This window comes from Anabrus simplex, chromosome 1 (assembly GCF_040414725.1).
Source record: "Anabrus simplex isolate iqAnaSimp1 chromosome 1, ASM4041472v1, whole genome shotgun sequence".
NCBI classification, from domain to species: domain Eukaryota; kingdom Metazoa; phylum Arthropoda; class Insecta; order Orthoptera; family Tettigoniidae; genus Anabrus; species Anabrus simplex.
Genome location: NC_090265.1, coordinates 1,721,447,887 through 1,721,461,140, shown reverse-complemented (window position 1 = coordinate 1,721,461,140; position 13,254 = coordinate 1,721,447,887). Strand labels below are relative to the sequence as shown.

At 40.8% G+C, this 13,254-nt stretch overlaps 1 pseudogene; it reads right to left on the bottom strand.

Annotated features, from left to right (window-relative positions):
* LOC137498892 (myrosinase 1-like) overlaps positions 1-12,854 on the bottom strand; it is a 63,863-nt pseudogene extending 51,009 nt beyond the window's left edge.
* Between the last annotated feature and the right edge of the window lie 400 nt (positions 12,855-13,254).

The following is a 13,254-nucleotide window of genomic DNA, read 5'->3' as shown; positions in this document are numbered from 1 at the left end:
CTTTCCTAGTGCCTGATAAATGCGGCTCCTACTCTAGCCTTTCCCTAGCTGAAGTTCGTTAAAGAAATATACGTTCAAACGAAGAATATTAATCAATCTAGCTATCTATCTAATTTCAACATAATCTTTGGCTGTCTTACACATGCCCTTTTAGGTTCAATGTCCCTTTCTATAGTTATATTCCAATAACATTCAACTACAATGCAAGCTACTTTACTCTCTTGCAATTAGTATGGAAGCGCTATGCTGCGAAGTTTAGAAAACATTATCTCATATACATTGGTGTGTCGAAATGCATCTGGTTAACTACAGCTTTTCAAAGTATCGTAGTATTCTAATGTTCATTATAATCATCTACACTGACATACGATTACGTCACGAGCATACATCTATAATAGTAAATCCAGTTCGTACCTTGGCCTGTGTAGCTCCAGCGGTGTGGGCACTCTTACGCAAATAAAACATAAAATAAACTTGTAGTGTGGCATATCTTAACTTGCAGGTACTCGTAGGTCCTGCATCGCGTAAAAACATCTCATATCACTATATATAACTCGAATCTTTCATCTAATTACCATACTCACATTCTCATTACAACATCCTTTTAATATAAACACCGTAGCCTCCATAATAATATATCGCGTTCCCAACTTCACGACTACGTTAAAATACCACACAGTTTCTTAATAATATTTACAAGTCACAGCTTCTCATAACCTACGTACGAGTTCAATGCCCTTTCTATGAACCAAACAATGCGTAATTCCATTTGTTTCTTTCTACACCGCGCACAACCATTCGTGACGTCAACTTTAAGCATTACTTCAATGAAATCTCTATAATCTTCCAGTATATCATTTCAATCAGCTGTTTCACATTTCTCTTCAAACCTCACGCTTCCTACAAGTATTCTGGTCGATATAGCATAAACTATTGCTATATTACTAAATCGTAACTATGAACTTAATTATCTCACACATCGTTGGTAATCCTCACTTGCATTGCCATATTTATCGGTCTACAATTAGCCCATCGGCACATACCTAAGGTACATGTGTAGGCAAACCAAAAATTATGTGATTAAATATTATGAATGACTTAGCTCGCTCATGGTTGTCCCTGGTCCAGCTGTTCCGTTCCCAATGGATGTAGTTGGGTCTTCGGTTCGGTCACGGGTTAGACATTTGGTACGTCATCCGCTGCTTCGTTCTGGAAGTACTATCTGGATTCCCGTTGCCTTCCTTCGTCATGGCTCGGTCGGATGGTTACCCGTCGCCTTCCTCGTCATTGCCTGGTCGTATGGTAAGATGAATTGTTCCCAGGTCGGTCCATCATGTGAATTTAGCACATCATCTTGGTCATCTTCTTGTCAGTCTCAAAGTTGAAGATTATATTGCAGTATACAGCCATTTATGCTATTCTTCTCTGACGTCTTTAATCCTTAATTTTATTTATTTTTATTTTTCTTCGTAGCTCTTCGACGTATCCGCAATTTCGTATGTAACGACTTCAGTATGTCTATTTTCGCCTGAACTGCTTTTGAATCTTGACAAAAACTTATTCTTTATTCTTATTTAATCGTTGAAATATTTCTTTTCTTATGCGCGATCCTTTGCTTCTGCTCAAGAATTATTCCGCTGACGGTGATTGCGTCCGCTCTCGATGTCGTGAAAATTCAAGATGAAGTTTTTTTAATAATAATGTTTTTTTCTATTTTTTTTAAAAAACAATACTGTAGACCGTCCACTGTCCGTTTTACTCGAATACTTGATCATTCCATGACGTATATGGCCCTCTGAGTCATCACAACAGGTGACTATTCCTTGCTTACAATAGATTACATGGCCCATACCTTCGGTCGGCGCCATTTTGTAATCTGTCGTGGACGTGCGAACGGGCACATTACATAGTATGTGTTATGAGATGTACTTTTCTTTACCGACTAGTAAAATACCTGCACGTATACACCTAACACCCTGTATAAACGTATAAAAAAGAAAATAGACGTGAATTAATGAGGCACTTCCAGAAACCTCAGAAATTTCAAATTTGGTACCGGAAAAGCTAATGACTCCAGCATCCCTAGAAAAATAGAAAATTATCAAAATTCCCCGAAGTGGGCACGCTAGGGGGCTTCAAAGTTTGGGCTCAGCATAACAACGCAGTCACATAAGTTATCCATAGCGACAACCTATATGTTTCGTGGGCTTAAAATAATCGTGAATTTCCTAATTTTTAACCCCCTTCCCCCAAATCAAGATGGCGGCACTATCTGCCAGGCGAGCTAGAAAATTGAAATTTGGCGAAATTATAGCTTTTAGCCTTAACCGACGGAAACATTGGAAGATGTCACATTTCTCACATTTTACCCCTCAAAATATCGAAATGGTGAGGCAGTTTTAATGACTGTGCAGATATTCTTTTTTAGCTATATGTTGGCTAAACGGTAAGTCGTATACATAAACGGATGGCACAATCTCCGTTCAACTTGGAGTAATCTACAACTTTGGTACTACGACTTTCTGTCCTATCTCTCTCCCTTATAAGTTATATTTGGCTGTATTTCTGGATTGTTCGTAAATTTGGTGATTTTTACACGAATATTTCATTGTTTGATACATTTATACGAAAGATAGAGTCATTGAGTTTCGTGCGCATATTGGCACGATTGGGGGCCATATGTGGACCAAATTCATGATTCTAGCTTATACATAAGTGTGCAAAAAGTAATGTAAAGTGTTAAAAATGTACTCAATTTTCACCCTATCCGAAGTTTCGAACTCAATGTAATCCATAAATATGGGAGAAATGAGAAACGTTTTCAGAACCAAACACGTAGATGGTTAAAAGGCGCGTCTAATAACGTAAACCGTTTGTTAATATGATGTACCATTTAGAAGGAGTGAATATCGAAGTGGAGGTCTGCACTTTAATACATTTAATGAAATCTCAATTACGGCGTGTAAAATATTTTATTTACAAATCCGTGTACGGAGTAAAAAACCGTAGCGAAGCACGGGTACATTTGCTAGTTTAAAGATAAGACGTATGGAAGTAAATGAGGCCACAGAGCTGGTCACAACTAGAGGATTGTGGAGGGGTATAGTAAACTCACAGAGTCTTGCAGACTGAACGCTTAAAGGCATAACAGTCTATAGTGAATATGTACGTATGTTTTCAGGGAATTCAGTCTTCAATATCTTTAACTTTTTCTTTTCCGTGATGCTACTTTGATATTTCTGGGCAGTACCGTAAGGCTTTTTGTAGAATGAAGGAAATTTTTCCCTGACTTAAGCTTTCGATTTTGATGGATTTTGTCCGTATGCAGGATGATTTTCTGAGTTATCTGCCTTTGATCTTTCAATTCTAACTGCCATTTCACGTCTGATAACAGCTTCGCAGTAATGCAAGCACGGATAGTCAGAGAGATCATAAAACAAGTGAAGTGTTTCTTCGCCTGACTGCAGCACTGTAGATCCATATCCATCTACACAAGCAATCGGGTCTCTGCATTCGTAATATTCGCAGTAATCTGTAGCCAATACAATACTGGCTGCAATTTGCTTTACATCGCACCGACACAGATAGGTCTTACGGCGACGAATGGATAGGAAAGGTGAGTGGGGAGGACGCGACCGTGGTTTTAATCAAGGTACAGCCCCAGCATTTGCCTGGTGTGAACATGGTAAACCACGGAAAACTATCTTAAGGGCTGTCGACAATTGGGTTCGAACCCACCATCTCCCGAATGCAAGCACAGAGCTGCGCGCGCCTAACCGCACGGCCAACTCGCTCGGTACAATACTGGCTAATGTATCGGTTAATCCATTTCCAACAGATAAATACCGCACATATCACAGTATATCATAAAGTTGTATTGCCTTCGTTAATCTAAGACCTTGTTTAGGACTCTGGTAGCTTAGTGGACAGTTTCGCGGCTTGTTATGCTTTATTACAACGTAACTCCATGTACACACCTCTAATATCTTTCACAGGGAGACAGGGGCAACAGAACAAGAAAACGCCAATGCAGTGATCAAACATCGTCAATTTGCGTCGCTATAAATGAAAATTATTTGTAATGAAATGAAATTAAAAAGTAAAGTTAACACAGTATGAAGTAAAGTATTCCGCCTCTGTGGTGTAGTGGTTAATGTGATTAGCTACCACCCTCAGACGCCTGGGTTTCATTCCCGACTGTGCCACGAAATGTGAAACATGGTACGAGGACTGGAACGGGGTCCACTAAACCTCGGGGGGTCAGCTGAGTAGTGGGATTCGATTCCCAGCTCACCCATCCTCGAAGTGTTTTTCCGTGGTTTACCACTTATCCTCCGGGCAAATGCCGGAACGGTGCTTAACTTAAGGCCACGGCCGCTTCCTTCCCTCTTCCCTGTCTATCCCTTCCGATCTTCCCGTCCCCCAACAAGGCCCCTGTTCAGCATAGCAGGTATTGTTCCTCCTCCCCAGTTGTATGCAATTGACCCGAAGTCTCATCTCCAGGACACTGCCCTTAAGGCGGTAGAGGTGGGATCGCTCGCTGAGTCCGACGGAAAAAAACAACCCTGGAGGGTAAATGGATTAAGAAAGAATGAAATAAAATATTGTATTCAAAAGCCACTAAAGTGATAAGTTTACGTTATTCGTTTCGAAACTGGGGTATAATCATCTCCCTGCAACGTAGCACCCTGCGTCCAATCTCTTATTTTCTTAATTTCTTTTTACCGGGCGAGTTGACCGTGCGGTTAGGGGCGCGCAGCTGTGAGCTTGCATCCGGGAGATAGTGGGTTCGAATACTACTGTCGGCAGCCCTGAAGGTGCTTTTTCGTGGTTTCCCATTTTCACACCGGGCAAATGCTGCGGCTGTACTTTAATTAAGGCCACGGCCGCTTCCTTCCCATACATAGGACATTCCTATCCCATCGTCGCCATACGACTTATTTGTGTCGGTGCGACGTGAAGCAAATACCTTAATTTCTTTTTTGATTTCTTCCTTTACTTGAAATTATTTTATTGTTAATTGTGAAAATACGTAACCCATGCAGACATCGTTTCAGTGATCCTAATCCGAAGATTACGAATCGAATATTTTAATTCCCTTAAAGGGAACATAACCGGCTACCACTGGACCTCCTGTGCTTATAAGGCTACCCTCCTTACTGCTATCTGAATAACAAGGATATACATGTATAGTAAATACAAGAACCAAAGAGCACTCACTCGATCACCGAAGTTCTCGTACAGGACCCTACCGTAGTCCTCGAAGTAGTCGGTAATGATTGGGTTGGTCCATCCTCCAAGATCCTGGAGCCACTGAGGGAGATCCCAGTGATACATGGAGACCTGTGGAGAAATTAATTATTGTCATTAGTCCTGCTGTATATAATGCTACCTTCCTAGAAGAGATCATGATTTACCAATAATTATTCTTGGGGTCCAGAGTTCACCGTAAAGGCTTCATCGAGGTGACTGATAAACTGAACAGGGTTTATTGAGAAGCAAACGTGTATCCCACTGGAAACTCCACTCGATGTATATTCGGTCTATATTTGGTAATATTGAAAGGATCGCATTTATATTCTGAGACTACTTTCGTCAGTCCAAGAGAAAGTAACACAGATGGCTCCATAGACCAACTGGAAACAAAGGTAAGACATACGTGACCCGTTGATCGGAAAGGGACCCGAAGTAGGCAATGGAAGTTTTACAGCAGAGCAAACCTGGTCATCCTTATGAGCCTGGTTTGAGAGGTACCAATACCGGTGCACCTCCGCTATTCATATTTCGGTCATTAATTAGGGGATATTCTTTTATGAATTTGTTAAAAACTTAATAAATTTTGCTTGTGGGGAGGGTATTTGGTGTTAATAATGATTTAAGTAAATGAACTATTAACAGGTGATGCGGCCTGTTTCTATTCGTGACAAGGCTGACGCAGATATTCTGTGTGGTTGGACTTAAATGATGACCCATCCAGGGACCAACCATGCCGGATGTTGCTTTTGGTACTGCAACGGCGCATGCCGTATATTTTGCGCTAATTTAAACATGGTTAAATTTGAAGCAGAAGTGGGGGTGGGGGTGGAGTGATTGGGGTACCTGTACTCGATAGGGGAGAGGTTTGGAGACCTAGCAGAGGAGGGGGATGTGTGTTCGCATAGGTGAGGTATAGTTAGTGTCTGTAGCGTGCTCATATTTCCTGTTTAAAATGTGGGTAGCCAGGGAACGAAGCGGCGTGGCTGCGTTGGCAGTTCGCACACTTCACCTGGTCCCGAGGCACCTTACAATCTGCGTGGTGGTTCGAATCACCACATCTGTTGTAGCGGGTGCGTTCTGAGCAGGATGCTGCGGAGTGATAGAGTTTCAGGCAATTGAAGCACTGTGTAACTAGCTATGAACGTGGGCGAGTAAGGGTTCGAGTCTCCGTGTTGTTTTTACGTGGTGGGTGTATCTCGGACTTAGGGGCAGAGTTTATACGCCTGCTCCTAGTCTGTGTAGCTGTATCTTGTGTATTTGGGCTTGGGGCTGGGTTCGGAACCTGCTCGGCCTCTGTCCAGAGAACGGTTTGTGTTGTGTGAGTATGGCTGGGGTGGGGGAGTCGGGATGTTTGGAGTTGGGTTTGTTTGCATGTCTGAATCAGTTGTGGGTTTGATTTCCGGAGTGTTGGTGTAATTTTGGCGCTTCATTATCGGTTTGGCTTGAGTCTCTTTGGTTGTGGTTGCGGGTATTGTAATGATTTGTGTGGAGTTTCCAGCCGTGGGTCAAACGTGTCTGACGTGTAAAAATTAGCATTTATATCTTTTAACTTCTTGCACTACCTGTGAGTCTTCTTAATAATTCAAGTTCCACAGCAGTTCGAGTCTTCGTCACTCGATGTCATGAAAAATGTGTACAATTGGTAAGACAATTAGTGAAAGCTGTAATTGCGGTTTTCTCAAAACACAGTTTTCTATGATACTCTTTCCATTTTACTTTTTGTCTTATTTCAGGAGAGAAGCAAGGGGGTATTTGCTGCTAGAAGATGGTTTTGTTTTAGGTGCTGCGTCTTATATAACTGAATAAGTACAATATTATTATAAAATCTGTCTACTGTTATTTATAGACCGACTCACAGTTATAGTATATCAGTCCAAACTCTGCCCTCCTAAAACTATATGGTATATTGTACTTGATAGTAAAATGTATTTTCACGATGACAGTAGAACTTGTACTTTCAGGGCGGGCTGGTTAGGATCTTGTTGCAGTAGCGTATCCATATTCCTTGTTACATTGATCACTTAACATTAGGTCAAGAGTGCTTCCGTTACAATTACGGACTGGGTTATATCAAGTAAGTAGTGCTGGAGCAGAAGTTCGTGCAGTGTGTAATATATCAGAAATTTTCACCAACACCTTCGCTGGGTTTGATTTTAAAAGGTAATTTATACTTAAAGCGACCTGTTAAGCCCATTAAAACTCTAGGACATTGCTTTTCGAAAAAGTATTTTTCATAAGAACTCCTTGCACTTGTCCGCCTATCCGTACTCGTTGCGGAGATAATTGTATGTACGCAGATTTTTATTTTCTCTGTGTCTAGAGCTGAATATAACTGAGACAAGAGGTGGAAAACCGTCATTTTTTTCCACAGGCTTGGCATAGCACATTTTCTAAGGTCACGGAGAAGTTTCATTAATATCAGAACGGCAGCACCAGCCACACCAACACTGGCAGCAACACTCCACACTATCGGACTGGAATCGGCAAAAAGAAAGAGCTCCAGCACATACTTCACAATCTTGAACTGTCTGGAAGGCCCTTAACAGGATAAGGACTGGAGTGACGAGAACCTAGGCTTCCCTCAAAAGATGGGGTTATACACAGAATGCTGATTGAGACTGCTGTGCAATTCACGATTTGATCATCTCTCCAAGCTGTCCTTTGGAAACTCCACTTGAAAATTCCATCACAGTCAGTGATACAGCTATTGTGGCTGCTTCATACTGGAGCGCTTAAATTATTTGAGGATACTTGGATACGATCACCATCCTCATTTATTTATTACTTTTTACATTAGAGCCATTTCCAGTACCTGCACACGTGAGTTTATACTGGGAAAACATTGTTATGAAACGATATTTCCTCTAGAAAATATTCAAGGATACATTTCAACATTTTTTTAGTTATGTGTTAACACTGGCCAAATATTATAAGCACAAGGAAAAATAAATTTATATGTTAGATATACAATTGTATCCTTTAACGCAAGGTACCTTCACTTCATTCATTACTAAGAGTCCAAGATAACCCAATAACCACTGACTGCATCCTAACAATAAATCTGACAGTGTACTGTATTCAGAAGTACTGGTAGCTGAAGATAACTCACCACTGGTTCTATCTTAACAACAATTCTCCTAGAATGATGTTTTCAACAGTACTGGTAGCTAGAGACGGAAAACTATCGATAGTGCTAACGATAGTTATCGATAGCGACCACTATCGTCTGACATCGATAGTCAGTTGCCTACTATCGATAGTCAACGATAGTTTTCGTTTTTTCGTTATTGACTTATTTTTCGCACTAACAGAAATTGTACAGATGTTTCACTGTTTGGTAGTAACTTTAATATCCCGGTTTAAAATTTTGAACTTCATATATAGATGCCCAGAAGGAAGATACCTGACGTTTGGAAGTGGTTTAGGCGTAATGAGGATAAAAAGTTAGCTAAGTGCAATGAGTGTGGAATACTGTAATAGAACCCCTACACGAGAATATGCGCAAATGGAATTATATTAGATCGTTCAGTATTTACAGGATTACATTTTTTCCACACGAATGTATGTGCTACATATACCATCAGCATTGTTTCCGACAAAATATCTTCCTCACATTCATTAGAAATACCAGGTCATCATGCGAAAAATCATTATTACTACTATCAGAATTACCAGTATCATTTAGAGATTCATCTTTGATGTAGGCGAGTCCCTTAGTTTGTCATCAGACAAACATTTCTTCCTTTTCGCCCTCGCCATTTCTGCTTACCTTGTCAGCTGGTGAGTCAGAGAATGTAAAACTTATAGGCGAGAGAAGATAAGGCAAATTTTAGGCCAAAGGCTTCACCAAAGCAACTGAAAACTCTCTTGCCATCCGTTCAGAAGGCTGTAAAACATTTTTCCAAAGATATTACTATACCCAAGAAAATGTCGGGCAATCGCAAATGAACACTGCAGCTGAAAAAAAAAAAAATTCTCGGGCGGTCAAGTTATGGGCAAGCGCGTGCAGCTCGAGAATGTCTCGGACGTGCCACTAAATAGATTTATGAGTGATTCCGATTTGAATTTCAGAAATTACATAGCACGAAATAGTTGTAATTTCTACTGAATTTTTTGTGTGGATTGTGTTCAGTGAAGGTCCTATTTTCATGATTCGTTCCACTTTTTGAAAACTATCGATTACTATCGATAGTAGAGCTCATAATATCGGAAAATATCGATGGTAGCTGAAAGTAAATCACTTACCATTGGTTGTATTCCAACAATAGTTCTCCTAGAATACTCTTTTAACTGTATTAGTAGTTCGAGATAACTCGATCACCATTGTATATATCCTTACAATAAATTTGACAGAATAAGGTATTCAACAACACTGATAGCTCAAGATAACTCACTCACAATTGACCGTAGTCCAACGAAACACCTCCCTGAATGCTGTTTTCTGTCAATAAATCTCCTACAGTACTGTTCTCATTGGGTGCATCCCAATAATAAATCTACTAGAGCACTGTATTCAGCAGCACTGGTAGTTCTAGACAATCTACTCACCATCGGCTGTATCCCGTTATCCACCAGCTCGTTAATCAGTTTGTTGTAGTAATCTATTCCTGCTTGGTTGATGTTGTTCGCCTCTCCTGTTGGCATAATACGTGGCCACGAGATGGAGAACCTGTAGAAGTTCCGCCTGTAACAAAGGTATACATCAGATGATATTCTGAGAGAGTATGGTGAGCATTTCTGGAGGCCGATCAATATGTTACGTACCCCTAACTCCTTGAGTATAGCGATATCTTCTTTGTAACGGTGGTACGAGTCATCGGCCACGTCTCCATTTTGCCCGTCTACAACAAAATCTAGATGAATGTGGAGCATATGGTCCCATATACTCTCTCCTTTACCTGAAATAAACGCGTGCGTGCTTATTATAAAGAGTCTCTTTATTACCGCCAACACCACCATTTTTGTGACTTTGTAAATCTGTTTACTTATCCTCCTCGAATTATTGAATTTTTCGAAAATAACAAGGAGCCTCACGGCAACAAGAAGTCGAAAAAACCCAATAGTCCTTTTAAGGAGGTACAGTTCCAAACATGGTCAATTGGCCCGCAACTAACATTACGTGGCGCTATTTGAGGATCCAATCAGCCTCTGAACTGAAAACTAACGCTAATTGAGGGCGGGCGTTGGGGGGGGGGGTATTTCCGCAATGGATCAGCGTTTGGCTTTCCATCCAGATTACTGAGGTTGAATTACGGTCGATATTGGTTTGAAGTTTCCTCCAGGAGAAACTAATACACTTCCACGGAAACACACCACTTTAATTAGAATTTCACAAGTGCTGGCAAGGTATGCTGGCAATTTGACCTTGCCTGGACGAGTTCGGAGATAGAAAAAGTTCTCTCAGTTTTAATTACTGTATTGATGGGGTGAAAGTTGCTCTTGGGGATCATTATCTATGTGTTAATATAAGGAAATGTCTTAATTGAGGTAATCACGTAAATATGATTGCAAATAAAGGGTACAGATCTCTGTACAACGTTATGAGGGTATTTAGGGGTTGTAGTAAGGATGTAAAGGAGACGGAATATAAGTCTCTGGTAAGACCCCAAGTAGAGTATGGTTCCAGTGTATGGGACCCTCACCAGACTACTTGATTCAAGAAACGGAAAAATCCAAAGAAAAGCAGCTTGATTTGTCCTGGGTGATTTCCGACAAAAGAGTAGCGTTACAAAAATGTTGCAAGGATTGGGCTGGGAAGACTTGGGAGAAAGGAGACGAGCTGCTCTACTAAGTGGTATGTTCCGAGCTGTCAGTGGAGAGATGGCGTGGAATGACATCAGTAGACGAAGAGATTTGAGTGGTGTCTTTAAAAGTAGGAAAGATCACAATATGAAGATAAAGCTGGAATTCAAGAGAACAAATTAGAGCAAATATTCGTTTACAGGAAGGGGAGTTAGGGTTCGAAATAACTTACCAATGGAGTTCTTCAATAAATTTCCAATTTCTTTGCTATCATTTAAGAAAAGCCTAGCGAAACAACAGATAGGAAATCTGCCACCTGGGTGACTGCCCTAAATGCAGATCAGTATTGATTGATTGATTGATTGATTGATTGATTGATTGATTGATTGATTGATTGATTGATTGATTGATTGATTGATTGATTGATTGATTGATTGATGTGCTGTTACACCTCTTTGACTACAGCAATATTACCCGAGCTCCATTTCACATCCGAACCTACCACACATGGTGCCAACTTCCACCCATTGCAGCTTAATAAAATAAATAACTTTACAATGTCACCACTACTATCTCGCGATGGTACGATAATTCTTCCTGTCCATAACCTACATATAAATATTGTCTAAATGTAACTTGGTAACTGGTAGGGGAGATAAGGGTTGGCAATATTGCTTTGGTAGAACAATGTCTTTGTTTTAGTAAAGTAATACTATAGTTTCTCCTAGAAAAAGGAGATAATAAATAAGAGAAGAGTTGATGAGTCTTGATTTAAGTCGAGAGCTTTTCATGTGTAAACAGTAGTGGAAATACGAGTAGATTACAGATTGAATGATACGCGATAAGTCCCTTCCCGTTGAATATTACGCATTCTTCTTCTTCTTTTTTTTTTGCTAGTTGTTTTACGTCGCACCAACACAGATAGATCTTACAGCGACGATGGGACAGGAAAGGGCTAGGAGTGAGAAGGAAACGGCCGTGGCCTTAATTAAGGTACAGCCCCAGCATTTGCCTGGTGTGAAAATGGGAAACCATGGAAAACGATTTTTAGGGCTGCCGACAGTGGGGTTCGAACCTACTATCTCCCGAATACTGGAAACTGGCCGCACTTAAGCGACTGCAGCTATCGAGCTCGGTATTACACATTCTGAAGCATATAAGGCTACAGGGTGGATGACTGTCTGGTAGTGCTTCATTTTAGTGTTACTGGAGAGACAATTTTTATTATTCATGTTCTTGGTCAGTTTGTATACCAGTTCTAGTTGTTACCTCGAGCTCATAGTGCTACTCCTTCGGAGAGATTGCGTTCCAGCTATTTTCTCAGATCATTAAACCCGTTGATTTTCGTGATCTTGCCCTGCTCCAGAAACAGTGTTAAGAATATTCACTGATGTTCGTCATTTGTTGTGTTTTCTCGAGCGAAATGTGTAGCTTTATCTTTGATACTTGTTGTCTGATAACAATGAGTTGTTTCACTGAAGTTTCTATTGAATTACTGTAGATGTAAGTGTCAGGTCGTCGGTGAATAACAGGCAATCAATATTGAGTCCATTGCGCTTGTGTCCCGGAGAGATACCACATGGAATCCCCTATCTAGCTAACTCCTTTCGCGACTCTCTTATGATCTTTTCCGGTGCACAGTTAAAGAAGAGAGATGGGAGACCGTCTCCCTGTCTCACCCCCATCTTGATTTCAAAACTTTCTGAGAGCGTTACTCTGAACTTCACTCGTGACCTGGTGTTATTTAAATTCTGCTGAATAAGGTCATGGGTCCTCAGGTCCAATCCTAGTCTGTCAACTGAGCCATACGTCTTCATAAAGTCGACAAAGACAATGACATATTACTCACCAGCCATTTTTACCTATCATAGTTCCATGACTAAATGGTTAGCGTGCTGGCCTTTGGTGATAGGGGTCTCAAGTTCGATTCCCGGCAGAGTCGGGAATTTTAACCATCATTGGTTAATTTCGCTGGCACGAGGGCTGAATGTCCGTGTCGTCTTCATCATTTCATCCTCATCATGACGTGCAGGTCACATACGGGAGTCACATCAAAAGACCTGCACCTGGCGAGCCGAACATGTCCTCGGGCACTCCTGGCACTAAAAGAGCCATACGCCATTTCATTTTACCTGTCATAGTACTGACTTCAGGTTGAATATGTGTTCATTATAAGAGTGCCCTTTTCTGAATCCCACTTGGTGTAGTCCTAGTTGTGGATCTAGTTAGGGTACGAATGAGATTTCTCAATAAAAT